At 38.7% G+C, this 19,044-nt stretch overlaps 2 pseudogenes; both read right to left on the bottom strand.

The window, feature by feature from the left end:
• Nucleotides 1-14,175: 14,175 nt before the first annotated feature.
• Nucleotides 14,176-16,543, bottom strand: LOC103565915 (ankyrin repeat domain-containing protein 40 pseudogene; annotated as a pseudogene).
• Nucleotide 16,544: 1 nt separating this feature from the next.
• Nucleotides 16,545-17,162, bottom strand: LOC103565916 (E3 ubiquitin-protein ligase TRIM22-like; annotated as a pseudogene).
• Nucleotides 17,163-19,044: the final 1,882 nt, after the last annotated feature.

The raw sequence follows: 19,044 nt of genomic DNA, 5'->3' as shown, positions 1-19,044 counted from the left end.
ATATGAATATAAGAGAGTAAGAAAACGCATGTACTAGAAAATGCACAAGGACAAGTGAGCAGCATTCCGCTGACTCAGGCTGAGAGCAGTAAGCTCAAAGGATGATTTATGGCTTCAGGGGCAATGCTCTAAGCCTTGGAGGACTGTCTTCCCAGCATTAGTAAGAGAGACAGATCTATCCATCAGTGAGGCTGGAATTGCCTGCTAACAGGTATCAGCCAGTGTGATTTGGCCTAGGCAAAATAAAACAGAGCAAATTCTCACCAACTAGACGTGAAGTAAAGTTTTGCCCCAATGTTTTCTTTTCTGGTCTGCCAGTGCTTGGATCTCATTTTTGGGAATCTTCACCTTTGCACTAAATAGATCCTGCCTTTGGAGGTGCCTTTTGCATTGAAAATATCCCTTGAGTTTTTTTCAACTCTATGGTGTGATCTATTGTATGAAGTATTTTTGAAAACAGAATCAGTAGCATTGATACTAGGGAACACAGCATTGGAGAGGCCCAGCACAACTTGAGCCATCATTAGACCAGTTTTGGAGAGGCTTAATTCTTACCCTCCCAAACAAATTTACAAAGTCATTCAAAAAGCTTTTAAAGAAAGGCAGCAGATTTTGTGGTCAAGCTATAACAGCTCTGTATTATTGTATTTGGAATTTGTAGTTTTGTACACAAGGGGGAGAGAATGGGTCAAGCTGTGCAGGATTTTAGGACATCTCTGCCAGCTTTACATAGTGAGTTTCTCTCACTTAGGGGCTGGTTTCCTCATTGCCAGAGTCCTTAATTATCCAAAGTGAACAAAACATCTACTAAGAGGAATGTGACTAGTTCCCACTATCCAAAAGCAGCTCCCTCCACCCCCAGACCCATAAAAATGTATGTTCTAAGTCACTCCTCCGGATCTGTTGCAGACTGAACGCCTACAGGCACTGAGCTTTTATTAGAATAACAATAGCAACAGAGTCTTCATTAAAATCCTCATTAAAAGAATGGCCACATCATCTTCTGAAGTGTGAAGAAGCAGGTATTATATGAGCCCTGATATCAGTTTCCCTACATTAAACCCAGCACATATGGGGTTAAAACCAAAACACTCATTCCTTGCTTACTCTCTGTCTTCCTGGTTCCAGAATCCACTATCCTCCATGGAGACAGACACAGCCAAGGACGAGCACCTGGATTCACTATCTCCTCCCACAAAGCAATACAGGCTGGTGGGAAAGCTGCTGACCAGCAAGGTCAAGGTCTTCCTCCTCTCTGCAAGTAGTCTCAAGGCCAAAGACAGGCTGGTGGGAAAACTCCAATGAGCAAGGCTATATGTTCCCCCTCCCCTACCTAAAACCCCAGATAAAAACCCTTCCTTTTAGCTTTTCATGGAGTTTGGGATTTCAGTGTTAGCTGCGCTTTCTCCTTGATCAGTGCTGTGCAATAATAAAGTCCTACTTTCTTCCAGTACACCCAGTGTCAGAGATTGGCTTACTGTGCAATGGCTGAGTGAACTCACTTCAGGTTCCATATCAGGTAGACTGAGAAAGTCCCAAAATGTCACTACAAATTAGGCTAGATTTCAGCTCAGTCTCTTGGAGCATAGACTCACTATCTCCTGATATGAAGCACATTTCTTCAGGGTCACAGGGAATAAATTCAAGGAAGAGAAAAATAAACCACCAATCATTAAAACTATGAATGGGGCCAAAATAAAACATTCAAACCAAGGTCTGCTGCTTCAATCAAATCCTATTCTGACCTCGGCTCTTCTACCCAAAGAGCTCTTCTTTCTTCTGAATTCTCTGCTGTATTTCTAACCACTTTAGTTGGTCTGCACTTAAAATCAATAGTTTCCTGCCAGCGTCTGTCTCCTTATTATGGAATCATTGGTATCAGAAGGAGTCTTTCCTCCTAGAATCCTGTCCTCCAGGGCACAGCTTCTACTGGACACTGAGTATATGCTAGGATACAATATCTGATAAAAAAAAAAACAACAGGGATAGTGTTGGATATTCTTCCTCCCTCATTATCTAAACTTTTCAACTCACCAAACTCTTTCTGCCATCACTTGCTTTATAGGAGTAGAAGGAAGTACCTATTTAGAAGGAAGCAAGTAAAATTTTAGGCTAGGAGAGGTTCTGTAAGAGGTAAAATGAAAAAATTTATCCATTTGCTTGTATCCCTGGGAGATTGAACTCAAGTTATATGCGCCCCCTATTTCCTATTCCCAGACAAGGAATAAAATCAACTACATTAATTCCTCTCCCTTGAGATAGAACATAACTCGGTGGTTTTAGTAAGCTGTGGATATTGGATCCTTAGGCAATTCAGTCTAGACCATTCAGATACAGTTAGTTAAGAAACAATTCTCAGAGGACCAAGAATGTTCCTGTACTTGGGGTATTCTTCAATTAGTCTATTTGTTTAGCCTTGTACCAATACTGTACATTTATAATTAAAATTTTATACTCTTGATATTGGAATGTAAGTGCTCCAAATTTTTCTTCAAAAAATTTTTAGCTATTCTCGCCACTTTGCTTCACCAGGAAAGTTTTGTAAGCAGTTTTTCAATTTATGCACACACCCTTAGAATTTTTATTTTTTTATTTTTTATTTATTTTTTTTGGTGAGGAAGACTCCCCCTGAGCTAACATCTGTGCCAATCTTCCTCTTTTGTGTATGTGGGATGTCACCTCAGCATGGCTTGATGAGCTGTGCCTATGTCTGCACTTAGGATCTGAATGTGTCAACCCCAGGCCACTGAAGCAGTGTGCGTGAGATTAACCGTGACACCTCTGAGCTAGACCTTAGAGTTTGTTTTGATTGCATTGAATGTATATATCAATATGGAAATACTTAATATGTTTATAATACTGTATATTCCTATTGTGAATATTGCACGTATACATGATATATGCTTCCATTTTAATTTCCTCAATAATGGGTTAAGATATCCATGTGTTCTTAAAAAATTCAAATAACTGTTTATGTTGTATGCAGAAAATTTTTTTCTATAGCTGCCATAACAAATTACCACACACTTCATGGATTAAAACAACATAAATTTGGGCAAGCCCCAGTGGCCTAGTGGTTAAGTTCATTGTACTCCATGATGGTGGCCCAGGTTTGGTTCCTGGGTATAGACCTACACCACTTGTTGGTGGCTGTGCTGTGGCAGCAGCCCATACACAAAAGAGAGGAAGACTGGCAACAGATGTTAGTGCAGGGTAAATCTTCCTTGGCAAAGAAAAAAACCCCACAAATTTGTGATCTTATAGTTTTGTAGTTTAGAACTCCAGCATAGGTCTCCCTGGGCTAAAATCAAGATGTCGAGAAGGTTGCATTCCTTTCTGAAAGCTCTAGAAAATAATGTTTCTTTGCTTTTTCCAGCATCTAGAAGCCCTCTTCCTCCATCTCCAAAACCAGCAATGTTACTTCTGCCCTCTTTCCATTCTCACGTTGCCCTCTGACTTGCATCTTCTGAACTTCCTCTCCCTCTTTTAAGAACCCTTGTGATTACATCTGAGCCACTTGCATAATCCAGAATAATATTCCTGTTTTAAGGTCTACTGATTAGTTTCATGTGATATTCATCTGAAACTTAATTCTTCCTAGCCATATAACCTAACGTAATCACAGGGGTTTAGGATGAGGACATTGTTAGAGTAGCCATTATTATTGGTGTAGTACCTACTACACCAAGTTCCATAGTTTATAAATTATGTTTGTCAAACACACTACTCTTGATTAATTTTAATCTACTAGATATTTTAATAATAATAGATGCATTTGAATGTCTCATTTTATTTTGTTAGTTTCTCTGAGTTTCTTAGTTAATATTTTACGTGTTAAGGCTATATTGTTATATACACATACATTGCCTGTTTTCACATATCCCAGTGGTTTGCAGTATCATTCTGAGTGGGAGATCCCCTCTGACTGCACTCTTTTTTATTATCTTCTTATGCTCATCTTTCCAGTAACCTCATCCTATTCTCCTAGGCATTCTGTCCCCAACCAAAATTTACTGTGGAAGTTTCTGACCCTATCCTGTTATGATTTTGTGGATATCATAGATCTACTTTCTGAGACAGAAAGAAAATGGGTTCAGTTCCTGAGGGCAGAATGTATTTGATCCTCTCACATCTCTAGGCAAACTACTTTCTATAAACTGTAATCTGGAAAATGGTTTGATACCAGGTTTTTTGGGTGTGTGTGTGTATGTTTACTTTACATTTTGATCAGGGACTGTATCCATCATTCTTGGCTTCAAATAGTAACCTCAGTTTTGGTCCTCTACATGAAAAAACTTATTAAAACCTTGCAGGAGCTAAACTTCTTTCTAGGTTACCACTTCTTTTTTCTACTTCTGGAACCCAGAATATCTATATATTTGTGAAACCCCTGACTCATAATCCTTGTTTTATTTTTCATTCCTGTTGTTCAGGATCTAGGAATGCACCCATAGGGTCTCAGAGGCAAAGCGACTCTCAGGAGCAAAATTTTGCCACACTTTCCACCTCAAAGAGACAAGATGAGAACACCTGAGCTGAAAGAGTGCATAGCTCAAAGAGGTATGGGAGGGGGAGGGGCTGAGTCCTTGACTGCAGCTCCCTTCACAGACTGCCATGCACTTTTTGTGCACCAAGTTGACCGAGGGAGGGCAGCTTTGCCCTGTGTGATAAAGTCTTTGTAATTACCAATGGTAGGACCTAAAATATTACACAGGATATGGGGCTGGAGTTGGACTCTTCAACTCTTCCCCTTAATTTTTCAGGCACAAGCTAGAAACATAGCCTACACCATCATGGACACTAATGGATGAGACTTTAAGGGATTATGTAAGAAATTGGGTAGTCTGAGGCAACGATGGACTAAGGCCATGATTGTGACCATTCTGAGTAGGATAATGAAGCCTGTCTGAAGGAGTGAATGTAACCATGTGTCTCAACACTAAGCAACACAGGAAAAGATATCCCTTAGCGATTAAATTAGGTTTCTCCTTAAGTTTCTATAGGAATCCTTCTTATGTGTCCCAAGGCATTAATTCAGGCACAGCACATCTGCAGCTGTAGCACAGCAGAAGATGACCTGAAGCCTTCTTGGGAGGAGAGGTTGCTGAAGCAATGTCAAGATAGTCAGGGTACACATACAAGAAATATAATCCTAGGAAGTACATGTTGTCCCCAAGGAAGAATTTACAATGTGAGGGCACCCCAAGCATGACATATACAATCAGGCAGCAGATTAACAGAGCTCCCAATGTGGCCTCCCATCGTTGGGCCTCCTGCCCTGGAGTTCCCTGTCCAGACTGAATGATTCCATGTATTCCTTCGTTTCAAAACAACCACAGGCAGTCAGTTTCAGCGACTTTTTGTCTGTGATATCAGTTCATCAGCCTCTTGAGTGTGGATGACATCTGCAAGTGTTCTGTGAGGAAAGTGCAGGAGCCAAGGCCAGCCATCCTCTTCTGTCTCAACGTCAGAACTGTCAGGTGTGAAGGTTAGCTCAGCAGGAAGTCTGAATCCAAAGTGCTCACAGCAGCTAGGAAAGGCAGCACTGGGAGGTTTTACTCAGGAAAAACTAATTTGACTCCCACCTGTAGCCCCTTAGGCTGGCTGCATTTCACAAATTGGGTGACTTTTAGCTACAAGTAAGTAGTATGAGCTATTGAGTACTCATTGTATTGACCCTTCTCTTCCTAGAGACAGCTACTTTTTTCCTTCTCTCTGTTTTTTTGTGTATGTGTCATTTGTCATAAAAAGGAAAAACCATAGAGCAAGATGCAGTAACTCCATAAGCCTGTTGTCTAGCTGGGCCCAAAGTAGGCTTTGCTGCAGGGTCCACCTGTGGGAAATGAGCATAAGGTGGAAGCTGTTGCTAATGGTGTCTTGCAAGACAAAAGAGCCGCAATATTGGTGGTCGTGTGTCAAGCAGTTAAGAGCCATTAAGGTCCTCACCACCTAGAGAAGTCTCATACACAATCCCCAAACACAGGGCACCTCCCTCCAGGTATTAGTCTGGCTCTTAGACACCCATACTGTAGCTAAAACTATTAATGTGCATATAAGATGAGGTTTATTTTTCTTTCTGTCTAGTGCTATGTCTTGAGAGCTTGGCTTAGTGACCTCTTTGGTTATGAGGGTTCCCAGTCCATCAGGGGCCTTTGTCATCTCAACATTTGTTGTTTTTTAGTGCACTACCACCTGTGCAGCAGAAGCTTTTGCTTTCTTAGACTATTTTTGGGAATGAACTTTCTGGATATTATGAGGGTTGCTCCTTTTGCACTCTCTTTTGGGGATGCCTCTTGCATCATAGTTGTCATAAATTCTTGTAGGTACTGGGACATTAAAAACTGACAAGGCAGGGGCTGGCCCAGTGGTGCAGCAGTTAAGTATGTGCACTCTGCTTTGGCAGCCCAGGGTTTGCCAGTTCGGATCCAGGGCACGAAGTTATGCACCGCTTATCAAGCCATGCTGTGGTAAGTGTCCCACATATAAAAAATGGAAGAAGGTGGGCATGAATGTTAGCTCAGGGCCGAGTCTTCCTCAGCAAAAAGAGTAAGATTGGTGGCAGGTGTTAGCTCAGGGCTAATCTTCCTCACCAAAACAAAAACAAAAAAACCTGATAAGGCAAATATAAGCCAAAAACTCCATCCTGGAGGAAACAAGTGGCTTCTCTGTGCATTTATGATATAGTCAGAGAGGTAAATCAACCTATAACTTCATTTAAGTTACAACCCAATGTCTGAGAAATTAAGAGCAATTGTCTTTAAAAAAAAAATCCTTGTAAGACTGGAAATACATCTCTAGAGTCAATTTAGGTTTCACTCACTTCTCTTATCTCAAAGAGCTGTCAAATCCTCTGAGTAATATTTAGCGCATCAGTGATTCCTATGACAGAAGGGAAAAAATGAAAAAGCAAGAAAAATGGCCATAAGAGTGTCCTTACCAAAAATCTAGCATCTTGAGTGTCTTTTCCACAAATATTAGTAAAAAAGGCCTAAAATAAAATTTGGATTCATAACTAGGGAAGCTTGTACCTGATTCATGGCAGTAATTTTAAAAGAGCTATGAAGGCTCTGTGTATGGGTGTCTACATGTATCTTATATGTGTGATATTTTGTCTCTGGAACTCTATTCAATTGGCTTAAAGTAAGAGCTTATATAAATGTAATAGGAAATAACCCAATTGTCTTTTTAAGTTAAGATAATATAAAATAGTCTTTGGTAACTGAAAACGTACTTAAGATTGTTGGTTTGATTAAAATAGACAAGTCCTCTGAATTATCAGCACTGGCTATGATGTAAACATGCAGCCTTTACTCTAAATTTATTGGTCAAATAAGTTGATTATCTCTACCACAAAACTGGCTACCAAAAATAATAACTTAAAATTATGGCTAATTTTGTCTAATGTCTCGTGAATTTTTGTAGGCAATCTAAGTAATTATTGGAAACAGGTAAACTGAATAAATCTAAAAGGGTAAAACTTCTGGGGAAACTTTTTAACAATGATTATGTTACAATGTGTGTACGTAAAACAATTGACGATGATGGATAACTGCTTTAGTCGCACATAAAATTCTTGTGAGTAATCCAAACATGATTGTCACAAACAAATGGTCTAGCAGAAAGTGAGATAAGAGTTTATAAGTAAACTTTTGGCAATAATTATAGTTTAGGACATGAGTACTTAAAATAGCTTCCAAAATCTCTTTGGTAACCTGAAACGTTGAAGTTTTGCTAGGTTAAAGTGAATGATATAAATTCATCGATCATCTAGATAATTTCCAAACAAGATAGAATATTAGATATTAATTATTAAATCTGGTTTATGTACTTTTGGCATCTTACTACAGAAAAACTAAAAATGTTTGGTCTATTAGTAAACACGTCTTGTATTTTATTAAAGATAATTCTATGAAATAACGTTTCAAGAAATTATCAAAAGTGATTATGAATTTCCCAAGCCACAGAATGTTAATATAAAAGTTCATAATTGCTGTTTAGTTTTTACCAGGGTCTGTAAGGGTTAAACATTCTAATTAACGTATATAATTAAAACTACTAAAAATTAATGAGGAAAACATCTTTGCATTTAAGGAAAATAAGATACATGTTTTCAGTAGAGTATAAAAATAGATATTTTTGTTGTTTAAAAAAAAACTAGAGAAGAAAACAGGGGAAAAAACTTGGGGCAAATTCTGAATGTAAACAGAAAGTTATAGAAGGCTTGTGGAAGAGGATCCGTAAGAATGAATTTTGTGCATGGTCAAGTTGGCTAAGATTAAAATCAATTTACTTAAATGAATATTTTAATATCAGAAGTAAACTGGAACAAAAATTAGAATTAAACTGGTACAAAAAATTTAAATTTGGTTTTCTCTTTCTTAAAAGGATAATTTTTCCTGGACTTTTAGTATGCTTTTAATAAAGAGGTTATAAAATCTTTTTTTTTTTTATTTTTGAGTAAGTCTACCTAAAAAGACATAAAAACTATGTTTTATAAAATAATTTCCTATCTTCAAAAAAAACTGAGGTCTCTCTATTAATATTTTTTTTGACTGTTTTAACTTTCTGTTTGCCCTTTGCTGTTTCTGTTGTCACTTTGGTTGAATGGATAACTGAGCATTGTTTCCTATTTGACCAAGTGTTTTAAACCCTTTTGATATTTTTCACAAGCTTCCCCCAAATTTCAAATCCTAAATAAAGTCTTTATTTTGACCTGAGGGAAAAAACTTTCTTTGAGAATTTTCAGATGACCCCTAGGATGACTCAAAGAAATTTATGTTCTCTCTTTCTATAAAGAAAAAGACACTAAGCTAATTAGGCTTACTTAGTATGTTAAATTACATGGGAAGCATTGTCAAATATGTGATGATAAATCTTCTCAGGTGGTATTGTATGGGAAAATATTATTGATATAAATGTTTTAAAAATGATATAGCATTCCTAAAATTCTGATCTGTCCTGGTTGTCAGCCACAATTCTAGTTATTATCTTGAAGTGTTGTATGTCACAGAAATAGCCAGGTTTCTGTGTCAACCACATTTTTGAGTCTTCTGTCATTTGTGAAGAGTTGCTGTTTTACTCTGATGCTTTTGCAAAATATGTTTCATCTTCAGAGAAATCAATGAAAAGGACTCTGACACTTACTCTAGAATAAGCCTTCTGATACACTTTCCAAGCATAAAACTGAACTGGGCAAGAAATTCTGTACTCTAACAGAGAAACTGATGACCTTACGAAACTGCTAACAGAAGATTAAGATCAAGAACCAATTACACAAGACTGAATGAACTGATGAGGATGATTATAATTTATATGATTTTTCATGTGAAATATTACTGTCTCTTTTCTCTCAAGCTAATTATGACTTAAAGCAACTTGGTAAATTATACCTTTGTAAGCATAATTGAAACATTTATTTTTTTCTCCCTACCTGATCCATCCGGAACTTGGAAACTCTTAGTGAGTGAGTATTGTTTTCATGACAGTCTAAGTTATTTGCATAAGTTCAATATGAATCTGTTTTCCTTATAACAGACAAAATTGGAAACTGGTTATATTACCAAGGCTTTGACTGGGGAATGTCATATTCAAGAGAAACATGCAGAATCAGATATGACAAGACAGCTTTCAAAGAATAAAGATGGACTTTCTGGAAAAATGCCACTTGAAAATATCAGCCTGGTACTTCGTTTAGAGAGTTCCCAGCAACTTTATCAGGTAAGTAAGGAAGATCACTTATCTGGAGGCTGCAAGGCACCTCAAAATATTTTGGGGAACCTCAAGAGAAGAGAGGAATTCACCTAAATCTAAAGAATTGCAGATGAAGCCTGAGGACAAATCCTTGGCTTGGATTTTCTGGCTTTAAGTGGCCTTTAAAGTTCAATCTGTGATTCCTTAGAAAAAGTTCCAGCAAAGCAGACTTAAAGGAGCCTATGTGAACAATGGCTATTCTTGATGTGTGTATGTAAATAATTGAATTACATTTTATTGAAATGTTTCATTGAAGCTAGACTTATTTTGCAAACCAGTTAATTTCAATTTGGCTATCATTTATTAAAAATGAGGGTGATTTTAGAGAGAAAAATTGTCTTTCTGTAGAAATTACAGTACAAGTTCATAGATATTAGATTCTGGTTCTCTTAATTGTCTTTGATATTTTTGTTTTATAGCTATTACTTGGACTTGATCCTGAATTCTTCCAGTTTCCTGTAATATCTGACTACAAATATCCAAACTAATGTTTTTAAAAAAAATTTCTGTCACTTTCATTTGGAATCATTGAGAACTGAACCTGCCCTTTTTACTGAAGCCTTGCCAAGTGAAGCTGGTGAACAAGATATAAAGTTAAGAGAAATTCATGTCTATTGCTGTGTAAGATAACTAAACACCTGATGAAATCATCAGAGACGTGTCAAACTGCAAAAGATGCTTTGACTCTGACACCTAGAAATATTTTTAACTGGCTGCCACCTGGACTCAGAAATTAGTTTATAATTTGCTCATACCACTAACCTTGTTTTTCTTTTGTCTCTCTAGAAGTGCTTCTTATTAAATACCTGGCTACTTGCTTACACAACACAGGCCTAACTTTGGGAGCCCACCTGCATCACCATTTTACTAAGAGACTGGTTCAATGAGATGGAACAACTACGCCCCTCATCAAGAAGATGCCACTCAAGATTGAGGAACAAAAGTCAAAAGGGGGGAATTGATATTGGCTGAACACAAGGTTGACATAAGGGAAGCCATATTGTAGAAAAGAAACCATATTGTAACTTTGGATGACCTCTGACTAACCCAGCTGGATAAGCACCCTCCAGGAGATCCAACTGCTCTGTAGATTTTATGATCCCTGCTTGCAAAGGTACCATCCAGCTGTGATAAGATGATAACTTTGTTCCTTTGAGTTCCTTGGGAATGTGATGACCCCTGGGCAGAGAGTCTTTCTATTGTGGCCACTCCAAGTCTGCAACATCAGAGAGTGAACATTCCTAACACCCATCCCTGTAACCCACTGGCCTATATAACTTCTTCAAGATTCTGTGCCCCTCTTAGGATGGTTCTTTTAGACATTAGCTTGCCATCCTCCCTCTTGCTAGCAAACTGTAATAAAATGCCCTTTCTTTGCCACCATCTTGCCTCTTGATGATTAGCTTTTGTCTCTTGGTGAGCAGATTGTGCTCTTTGTCTGGTAACAGTGATAATACTTGTTATGTTTTAATAGTCAGCAAAGCACAAAGAAAAAAACCTCAGTGAGTGTTTACACATAGTGTAAGCATAGGCTTTAAATATGCAGTTGAGAAGAAGGGGACAACTCACAGCTAACCCATGAATTCCTTGTTATAAATTACACAAAAAAATATTCTTATAAATTACATGAAGCATGTAAAAATATTTATCTGGATGCATAGATTGAGGCTTTCAACTCACATACCAGTAAATGTACAGTCTTCTCCTGCTGCCATACTCAGGAGTCAGTTGACCACAGAGGGCTTCCTAAAGGAGAAGAGAGACCAGTGTTGGCCCATCTCTCATTGGAGATGTCAGACCCTCGTTCGCCTGTTTCCAAGCCCAACAAATGCCCTGGAGCTACTCCTCTGCAGGTCATTACCTAGTCAAGGGCCTCCACTTCTTCTGAGAATCTCTAATTGATCAGGATTCCTGGAAGAGTTTTATCTCTAATAATTTAGACACGAATTAATACTGAATTTATTTATTCTAGGATAGAGCTAGCTTTAATCGTATCAATACATTGTAACTTTTTTCCAAAAGGAAGGGAAGAAAAGTGTAGTATGTCTACATAAACTAGCTTCTGATAGATTGAAACACAAGAGAGGTTTCATCTTTAAAGCACTCCAGAGAAAGGGGGTAATAAGTAACCTTTACTCTGCTGTGTAAACACTGTACAGTAACTCACTATCAGTCATTGGTGGAATACAATTAAGTCACTGAACAGAGTGACTCTATGAAATTGGCCTTGAAAACACCTCAACCTCAAGTTCAGAATTTAGGCAGCAGCAGGAAACCATTATCTTAGCACATCATTCTCTTGCGTTGACATCTTCTCTATGTTCTCTCTCAATTCTAGCATCTCAGTAAAATTAACCCAGTTGGGAAGTTAAGTTTATTGGAATCCATAGGCACTATGGGGAAAAATCTAAAAACAGCAGGGATCCTCTTCAACAGCTGGCTTCAAACCCTGTTCTCCTGTTTATGGAAGTGTGCTCATTCTTATTTCTAAAGTTAAGCTGCTTGTTTGAACAAGAGAGTGGCTTTTCTTTTAACATTAATGACACTAAAGGAAAAAAGAATCTTTGAAGCATTTTGAAAAATTCTTATGCCATTTTCAAGAGTTTTTTGAGGTGTTTGATTTTTCCAGAACAAAGCTTAGTAGACTCGCAATTGACTTTGTTAAGTGGACTGGTGGTGGCAGTGGGGAAATCCCTAAGATCAAACTATTTGTTTCCAAAAGCAACAAATTTCAGATTTGTGTAAAAAGCCTAATAATTTTAAAATATCTTCTATCTTTGATCTAAAAATAAAGATACTGCAATCACAGGGCCAGAAAGAAAATTTGCCATCCCAAAATATGTCTCTTTGTTATAAAAATTACTTTGGGCTGATTGCAGCCCAAAGAGCAGAAAAAGACGAAGCTCTGAAATCCTAGAAGTTACCCATCTGTAAGAGCAATTGACATTTATAAGAGAAATCTCCATTTGTAAGGGTGCATTTCTCTGAGCCAGGATGGAGAGGATGACTAAATATCCAAACTCTCATCAATAAAGAAGACAATCACTGAAATCTCATAACAACTTTATCCTTTTAACTGTGCTGACTTCTTCTTAACAACAGAATGTTAAGGCTAACTTTCAAGGGCAGGAAGCCAGACAGGAGTATGCACAGAAGAAAAAATTTTGATCTGCCAATCGAAACTCATCTTGCCAGTGGTTCCACATAGCAGCCTGACCTCCTTGATCCTTTAAACATTACCCTATACCCTGGATTGGGAACCAGAGTTGAGAGCCTTCCTTCTATCTCCTAACCAATCGATTGTGTAATAAATTTTCTTCCCACAAACACCAGTGTACCACAGTAGTTGCTTCTGTGGGCTTTGGGTGGAGAGAGCCCTTAGTCAGTACCAATACTAACTTCTTTAGCTCAGTTTCTCACAATAACCTTTAAAATGCCAGTAGATTCTGTCTTAAAAATTGCTCTTCATTTCCAGTGGAAAATGAAAGTGGACAACACAGACTGGCAATGTTTGTGGTGCAATTAAACACATAAATGACAGGAATCGCTTCAGAGTTAAAAAAAAAAAGAGGTTGCTGTTTCAGAAAGCATCACAGTTCTGTAGTTATCACAAAGGGCACTTAATTCAAGATGACGTTCTAGAAGTGGCCGACTAGAGACAGAAAAGCAGTCATGAGTGTTTAGAAAGTAAAGGTGGGGCAGAGGAAGCTCTTTTGATTTCCAGCATATTTACAACTAGGTAAATGTATTCTTAAATACTTAAATAACCCAAGTAGGTAGCAATTACAAATATGCTATGTGAAACCTAACAGCCATGAGCCACACTAAAATTTCCTTGTTTAGTACCGGTGATTTCCCCAGTTTTTTCTCTAGTCAGTTCACATCTCAGGAGAGTTGGAAGAATGCAACACAAAGAAAAGAGCATCCCAGTCCTTCAGTTGCACTGTCAATAAGAGTGGCTAGAAATAGGCTCTGCACTGTCTCAACTTCTGCATAGACATCTCTCTTACATTCTTCATGTAAAACACACTGAATACAGAACCACTGGCTTGTGCCTCTCCAGATCACTTCTCAGCTGTTCATAGCTTTAAGCAATAGGTTAAGTGTGCACCAAGAGGCTTGGAAGTGTGGTACCACTGCTTGGGGGTCAGGGACTTCCTATATTGGCAGAATGATGTTACTGTATTCTATGCAGTGGGACAAGGAGTCCTCCTGTACCTCTAAGGCATTTAGATCAGTGGCTTTTCCTGGGCTCAGAGGTGACACACACTGTCACAATAACCAGTGATAAAAGTCCCTGGTATATTACCAAGTCAGTTTTGAAACTGTCTTGTTTTACCAAGATCTTTCAGTCAGTGTGAATGCAGCATTTCTGAACAGAAAATTATTTTCACTTACCATTAGGACCAGTTCCAACAGTTGGAAATCTTAGAGCTAAGCAACATCTTTATCCTTTCTTACCAGAGCTCTGGATAACTTTCTGATCTTATCCACTTGATATGGATTAACACTCAGCTCACAGTAACTCACTCTGAGCAATTCTTGGTAGGTGAGCTCTTCTTGGCCCAGTTCAATGTCAATGAAATCATTTTATCAAAAAGATGGGTCCTGAATCCTCACCTTGAGTCTAGCTCTTGCATATTAAATGGAAATGCTCCAGTGAAGAAAAATCAATGGAATGCTGGCACCAGTCTCGTACACATGCATTTTGAGGCTCGAGAGACACTATTGGCTTAGACTGGGCAGAAGAGAACAGTGAGCAACTCTGACTCACTGGTGGCTGACAAACAGGAAGTGCTTTCTGGTGTGCTGAGTCTGGCAGAAAGGGCAGACACATCAAAGTTCTGAGAAAGTGCCAAAGAGCTGTGGTCCCATGGAAAGGCTACTAGCAGGGGAGCTTCCCCAGGGGTGAGCAACGGAGGTGAGCCATCCACAGGGGGTGATGCAGGTGGTGTGGTGAGGCCCTCATTCTGTAGCTAGGCTGAATCCACTGCTTTGAAGGTATAGGGAAAGGGAAAGCTTGTTTGGCCAAATAGTTTGAAACAAAGAGGGCTGTTCTGACTCATTCAGCTGGGGGAGGTTTTTGTCATCATCGTATTTCAATCCCATAATCTTCCTGATTTCTCTCCTTGATGCTAATTGGACTAGTATTTCTGCTTTTGCAGTAAGAATCTCTTCAACACCTCCTGATTTTAACAAATAAGAGATGATCTGGCCATGATTAAGTTACATACTCTATGTAAACAGGCCCAGATGTTGACCACATTTTGGGAATTCACATTCACTTGGTCTCCACTAGTGTCTGCACTTCTCGAATGTTTCCCAAGGTAGAGGCTGCCCACCACTTCCCTGCTACTCCTGGCCAGCAGGCTCAAACCCCCTCAGCACTGCAAATCTTGGTTCAAATTTTGTACAGTGGCATAGCCTGCCCTAAGTTATAATGTGTACTTCTCTAAGAACAGTTTGTGTCTTTGCTATCCTAGGTAATTCTACTCTTCATTCTTAGTTTGAAAATAACTTCTTTTTTAAGAGAAGAAAAGTTCATAAGGTAATAAATATAGTGCTATATTCAAGTGTTTCATCACACGGAAAAGGATTGAACATCAAAAACCTGTGTCTCATAAGCACAACTGAGCCCAGACATGACCCTCTCCACAGGACACATCATGAAACCTCAGTACTGTCCACAGTGGGGTTTTGGGATCCGAAAACTGAGACTTCAGTGGAGCCAATTATCATTTTATTGAAAAAAATCACCAAAACAAAACAAAACTGTACCTTAGGTCATTGAAATAGCTTACATTTTTTCAGTAATAATAACAAATATTTATTCTTGCATCTAAGACTCATAAAAAAGTGTATGAGTTAATAAAATTTATTTTCTCAAAATGATCCTAGGAATTAGTTCCAATCTATATCATTAATATGTATTTAAAGAAATGAGAACAAGAGATGATAAGTAACATTCAAGGTTAAACAGCTTGTAAATGAAAAGACTGCATCTGACTTCAGAAACTCTGAGCACCAAATATATACTTTTGGTAAGATTTTATTTATGCACCTCCTGCTTTAACTCTGTGATAATATGGGGTGCCACTGGTAAAGCTATGCACTCTAAAGTATTCACTACTTAGGCACGGCTTCCTATGCCCTGCTCTAGATAACATGGATACGGCTGACAAGTTTTCCTTGCTAATTCTGTTCAGCAGCAGAGGGCAACAGGAAGAAAAGAGATGTCAGAGGATTTACAGAAATACTGTTCTTTCTATAGGGGGGATTGGATGTGTTTGCCTTGCAGATAGAAAAGAAAAAGTAAGCATTCTTTCCTAATGAAAACAAGGTATAAGGAAGAAAAGTTTCAAGCTTTCACTGTATGGGTAGGGAAGTGTAAAAAATTGTTATGGATTGAATTATGTTCCCTCCAAATTCATACGTTGCAATCCTAACTCCTAATATTTCAGAATGTGATCTTATTTAGAAATAGGGTCTTTCAAGAGGAAATTAAGTTAAAATGATGATTTTAGGGTTGGCCCCACTCCTATAGGACTGGCGTCCGTATAAAAACAGGAAATTTAGGCATAGAGACATGCATAGTGACAAGATGATGTGAAGAGACATAGGGCAAAGACAGCCATCTACAAGTCAAAGAGAGAATCCGGGAACAGATCCTGTCTGCACAACTCTCAGAAAGAACCAACTCTGCTGACACCTTGATTTTGGACTTTTAGCCTCCAGAGCTGTGAGACAGTAAATTTTTGTTATTTAAGTCACCCAGTCTGTGGTATTTTGTCATGGCAATCCTAGTGGACCAAAACGAAGACATGCTAAATAAAAGAATGGGAAAAAAGGAAGAGGCAGGCAGAATGGTGCAAATAAACTCAGCTGCAGGAGACAAACCACAGGACCAGGGCACTAAGCAGAGGTAGGTTATGTATTAAGAATGTTCAGGAGCTTGGTGGGCACAGGGAAATGGGGCCTGGACAGTTCCAAGGATTAAAATAAGGATCAAAAGTCTGAGAAAAGTGACACTAGAGAACTGTAGATGAGTGAACCATGGTTTGTGACATCAAAAAATGAGACAGTACTTGCTTCATAGTCTAGGAAAAAAACAATGAGCCTGGGAGGAACAGCCATGGAGAGTCAAAACCTGGGGATAGGAGCTGGAAGAGTCCTCAAAGGCATTGTACTCAAATTCATTCTGTAACCCTATAACCCAGTAGCCATATTGAGGTCTGTATCTGGAATAAAAATTTGGATGATTAACTTTTTGGCCAAAAATAAACCCAGAGATCTCATTTCTATTGGTTACTTGTTTTACTTCATACCCCGAGGATCCAGGCAATCTTCCTAGACATTTCTACCTCCCAGTAATATTTCCCTGAGAGGAAACTTTGGTGGCCTAAGACGTCAAAAGCAGAGAAATCATGTGGATGTACATTTTAAAAAATCTTAAAATGTAAGTGTCGCTTGTATCTGATCTTCAAACATGATAACAACAGAAATAACATTGGCTGGATTCAGCATGACATCCACTGTAGGAAAATAGGAAAATTACAGGGTCATGTGGGGGATACAGAATGGGTGTGTCTTGTGACATTGTGAGGAGAAATATTGGGAGATGACTGGGAAGAACTTGTGTTGATGGGTAGGAGATGAGCAGGACACTTAAGAACTCTTGCATGTAGCTACATTTGGAAAAGAACACATGAAGCTAGGATCATGGGACCTAGTAGTAACCAAAACTTCTAAAACGGGATCAGGACATGGAGATTTGAAGATCCTGTAACTTCTTACCCCAGTTGCACAGACTTCTGTCAGGTCTGAAACGACAAAGTTTGCAATGATGTTGTTGGAATCAAAGGAGTAAACACTCATATCTGTCTTCTCTCTAGAAACGAGACTGTGGAGGAATGCCTTGTGAGGCTAGGAACTGGTGAATTAGATGATAAAGTAGGCACCCTACCATTCACCCTTAATTCTGATCATCTTTAGCGCAGGATCACTCTCTCTTTGTCAGGCCTACCTCTTTTCATTTACCCTCATCTGAAAACAATATCTGCTCCTCCATTTGTCCCTGATCCTACAAGAATCCCACACCTACACCTTTCCCCTGACTCTCCTCACCTTTAACCACATGCAGTTTCCCTACTAGACCGGAACCTGGATACTTTCCTTTGTTGCTCATGAAAAGTTTTTCACTTCTTCAGCATCAAGATTTCACTACTAGGATGAAAAAAATTGACCTACACACTTCTGACAGTTTGTTCCTCAAAAACCACTGACTTTCTATCTTTTCACCACATGGATGCACTTGAACCTTCTTCCCTGGAGGCTCTGAGAAAGGAGATAGTAGACTGTTCCACTTCAAGTCAGAAATGTGCCCACTCCACGTTCCCAGTTACACTCTGTGTGACCTTGGAATGATCAAGACCCATCAAGGGCACAGTTTCTTCCTTCCAAAATGAAATCATTATCCTCTCCCTCTCTTCTTTCTAGAAAACATATGAAATTATATGAAATAACAGACTTAACAAACAAAATAAAATATTTTTACCTTGAAAAAATAAACTGTGGAAAAATCACTGCATGGATGTGGGTCCCCATGGGGATGATCAGAAAGTGAGGTTGCAGAACTTGTTTCCTGAGAAGTTGAGACATATCAAGTGTGGGAATACGTTCTGGAGAGGAACAAGATCTTTAAAAACTGCTCCCCAGTAGGGATGCCCTCATTATAACACCTGAGATTTTAGGTTCTTGGGGAACAATAATAAACACTTGGAAAAAAGACATTATGAACTCCAAACTAGGAACAAAAAGACATTATGAACAGCAAACTAATAGTGGTCTGAATTTCGTATGTTCAGATAGAGCTTGATGCTTCAAGGTAAGTGTGCAAATTTAGACATAAGGATGCCGCCTTTCCATTCTGGCTTCTAAGGTACATGACTAAGATGTATCAGCTGTTTGCCCCAGGTCCAAAATATTTCCTGGGATTCAAGTCTATTTTTGGAAATCTATACAGAACCCTGTAGAAGGATCTGTCTCTTCAATTCTCAGCGCAGGAATTTAAATATGAAGGAGTTGTCTCTAATTCTGGGTGGTTGGCAGGTAAAGAAGACAGGAACTTCTCATGATATGTCAGCAAAGAATGAAATACAGAAACCTGAGTTAGATACAGGCACGCAGGGTAAATAAAATTTATAAAGTCACAGAGGTCTGATGCCGCAATGCCTTATTGCTAATACTGCTACTGATCCAAACCCTGCAATTTCCCACCACCTAAATTGCCAACCA

The sequence above is a fragment of the Equus przewalskii genome, chromosome 6, assembly GCF_037783145.1.
Source record: "Equus przewalskii isolate Varuska chromosome 6, EquPr2, whole genome shotgun sequence".
Lineage (NCBI taxonomy): Eukaryota > Metazoa > Chordata > Mammalia > Perissodactyla > Equidae > Equus > Equus przewalskii.
Note: the sequence above shows the minus strand (reverse complement) of the source record. Positions and strands in the feature narration are given on the sequence as shown.